We start from the raw sequence: 3,953 nt of genomic DNA, 5'->3' as shown, positions 1-3,953 counted from the left end.
TGCTACTCAGTTGGTCACTCTCATTAATCTGACAGGGGCTGTAGCTAAATCCATTCAATTTCTCTACTGTGGCATTTAATTGAGGTTAATATCAATAGAACTCCAAGCAGCATGATAAGGCCAGTTGGCAGCAATGACCTTAGCCATGCCTCCCCAGGGTACTGGACCCAACCTGTGGAACAAATAACATGAACTATCAGTGTCTGCCTTAAAAAGCCAGGCAGCTTTCTCCTTAAGTTTCAGTATTGCCTGTTCCACTTCACCTGAGGCAATAATGTGGACACAGCAGGATCTATTCCCTATTGTGCAAACTCCGCCATGGTCTTGAGGAGGAAGTCTGCTGGGAATTCTATTGTCCATGACAACACTGGCCAGTGAGCTGGGGCTGATCTTGATGGATGCCAGGGCTCAGATGGTGTGTAATGCATTTTGTGTATGTGTGTGTGTCGTTTAGGATCCAATCCAGGATTGCGTTCAATTGCCATATCTATCTAGTCTCCTTTAATCTGGACTAGCACCTCAGTCTGTCTTTATCTTTCGTAGTATTGACATTTTCAAAGAGTACAAGTCAGTTGTTGCATAGAATATCCCTTAGTTTGGTTGGTCTACTTGTTTGTTTCTCATGATTCCATTAATAAATTTTTAAGGAATTAAAGCCAATTATATAACTTCCCGAATATAAAGGATATAAGTGATGGTATCTTTACTTTGTCAACACAACTGATTAAAAAGTTAAAAAAATGTAGGCAATTCACTGACTTTGACAAGCCTGTCTCTTTTTCAGGTGTTATTAATTATTCCTTTCTCTACACCTTCTCATAGGGCTTTGCTTTTATATCTGCAAAATTTTTAAAAATTTTTGTATTCTGGTTGAATACAAAATTTGTGGAAATTTCTCCTTTCACTTGGATTGTAAGCTCCTTGGGAATCAAACCATGTCTTATTCACTTTAATTTGTTGTATAACGTGTGTGGTGCTTTGTTGAGTGGACAGATGTATAAATAATGATAATCTGATGTTTTCGCAAAAATGCCATATTATTTTGCTTTCTTAGGAAGGTCAAGTTTTATTCTTCCCTTGGTGTAATGGCAAAAATACCTTCTAGAATTTCCTTTTGGTCATGACTATGTGAAGTTATAAAACCATCTCTCCTCTGGCTCTATACATGTATTTTTAGAATTGTCAGTTTTCCCTGAGAGGTCTTGCTCCTCAGACTCTTTTCTATGTTCAGAATTATGATCAAGTGTCTACACAGATTGTCTTTTTGATTGCCATGCCCATCTTACATTATGTTCAGGACACCACATAGATAGGAAATCATGGCATTTGCTCAGCAGTCATGAATTTATTCTAAATTGTTCTAAACTAGTCTTTTCTGTACACCACAATTTATCCTGAGGATTGTTCCAGATTCTGACCTCATTGCTCATTATTCTGGTTTAATTTTTCCTCCCCTCCAACCTTGCCTTTTGTATTTGTCCTTGTTAATGTGTTCCTAGCTTCAGCCTTTCCAACCCAAGAACCGCAATTTGGGCTCTTTCTTCACTTCACTTCCCTAGGTTTCCGTAAGTTCCCTCTTGGTTGCAACTAAAATTAAAACTAAACTAGCTGAATGAAAGAGAGAACTCATTATTCATACAACTGACAAGTTCAGCAATAGTGTTGGTTTCACAGGTTTAATTGATGATGTTTGTTAAGCCTGGGCCTCTTTTATGGGCCAACTTTGCCCCAAAAAGATTAGGATTAGTGACCTATTAATGGCATATTAGGATGGCCATTGATAGGCATTGTTTTGCATCCTAGTGGATTGGTCACCCTATTGGAAAGATAATTTCTTCTTACCCCAAGCCCAAATCCAAGTTTTCAGATTAAATCTTAGTGTATTGACCTGGGACAGTGCCTGTCTATTCTTGAAACAATTCTTATGGTAAGGATAATGGGATGTGCTGATTGGCCAGTCCTGAGTTATGTGAGACCACATCTAGAACTTCGTACAAACTCTACACAAAATATTTAGTGTAGCTACTGCTGCTGCTGCTGCTGCCACCATTTCCAGGACAGATCTTGAGCAGTCCTAACTTCTGTTTGTCACCCCTCCCAAGTCCAAGTCAAGGTCATGGGTCAGTGCCGTTGATGCAAGGGAGGCTGGGAAACTGAGAGTCTGATTTCTAACTTTGATAGTGGGAAAGGTCTCTTCCTACTATGGCTTCTTAGTGAGAGCGTTCTCCACACTAAGAGAAGGGGTTCAGATCTGGATAGCTAGAAGGAATGTCAAATATTCACTGAAAGAGGACAAACTTTGATAGTGGGAAAGGTCTCTTCCTACTATGGCTTCTTAGTGAGAGCGTTCTCCACACCAAGAGAAGGGGTTCAGATCTGGATAGCTAGAAGGAATGTCAAATATTCACTGAAAGAGGACGTAAACATTTGTGGATGACCCATGGTGGTGTACTTGGAATTATAAACACACTAGAGTGTTTATCTCAACTGATACTTCTTTGTGAATCTAGGTGGAGGGCAATTAGAATTTTCAGTTAGTGATTAAAATTTGTTTTGTTAGGTACAATAATTTTTACATCGATTTTGAAATTTCTGCTTTTTATTTCATGTTTATATTTTTAAATCGTTCTTTCTTATGCCCAATTTTGGGGATTAATAAAGCAAGGGGCACCTTTGTGTCTATTTGTGTTTCTTGTGAAAGCATTAGACTTTGAGGAGTCTGTAAATGACACCATGGTGTTATAGTTCATCCTATGTGATGTCTCAATTTCTGGAAAAGAATTTCCCCAAGTCTCTTCCATAGTATTAAGTAGAAAAGGCTACTGAGGTCAAATATATTTGCTTTAAACTAAAACAAGCAAGCTCCTTTTGTATAGGGTTTTTTGGAGTCTTTAATATGTATTATAGATCATCAAAAAGGGACTCTGGTATATAGCATTTTCCAAATATATGTCATGGCGGAGGGTTGGATTGGTCAAGTCTGGCTAAAATTAGAAAAATTAAGGTCATTTCTACTATTCCAGTGTGTTTGGCTGTGAAACATTTTCTTCAAAAGTATCAGTTTGGACCAGTGATTTTTGGAACACATTTTGGGAAGTTCTAGAGTGAGTTTATGGCTGTAATCACATTACCTTAAAGATTTGACCCTATGGATCTTGAGCAGATCTTCTGTTTTGTTCAAGGCCATAGAATGTATTCTGATTTTGGTTGGGCGGTCACTGGGCTAAGTGCTATGGGCTATTCAGAGATAAAAAGGAATTGATTCCTGCTCTTCAAGCCCTGCTGTGCCAGGCATGCAAAAAATAAATATCTGTGTTAGGCACAAATATTAAGGGAGTAGTTTTCTTGACATCTTTCTTCTTTGTTTTAGAGGATGAGTTCAGCAATTGAGTCAAATGATGATTCTGAGTAAATAAATCATTCTTTCAACTTGAGTGCTACCTGGACTTGGTGGGTGAGGAGTAAGGAGAAGACTCTTTTTCACCATTGAAGATGACACCAGGGAAGGGAGATAAGTCAGGGAATGTGTAATTTCTTTTAAAGGAGGGAAAATAGTTCTAATTACTTGGAGAAGTTGAAGAAGTTTGTGCATATATTTGTGTCTGTTGGATATTCTATTCAATAGAAAAAAATTTTACATAAAAATTCTTCCTTCAGAAATCTTGCATCATTATCATTATCATCGATGGAGTTCAGGACATGCCACCCCAAAACAGAACTGTAGAGGATCAGAACATGCTATCCCAAAATATGTCTCTTTGGCAGAAAGATTGTTTTGAGCTGATTATTTTGGGAAATAACAGACACGAGAGAAACTCTTCAAACAGAGCTGAAATTAACCTTTTGTAAGAGAAATTATATCTATAAAAAAAATCTCCATTTGTAAGTTGTCTCCTCTCTGTACCAGGAGAAGGGTGATTCTAAATCACTGGAAACTCTTATTGACAGAGAAG

Source organism: Galeopterus variegatus, unplaced genomic scaffold (genome assembly GCF_000696425.1).
Source record: "Galeopterus variegatus unplaced genomic scaffold, G_variegatus-3.0.2 Scaffold2317, whole genome shotgun sequence".
Classification (NCBI taxonomy): Eukaryota; Metazoa; Chordata; class Mammalia; order Dermoptera; family Cynocephalidae; genus Galeopterus; species Galeopterus variegatus.
This window is presented reverse-complemented; position numbering follows the sequence as displayed.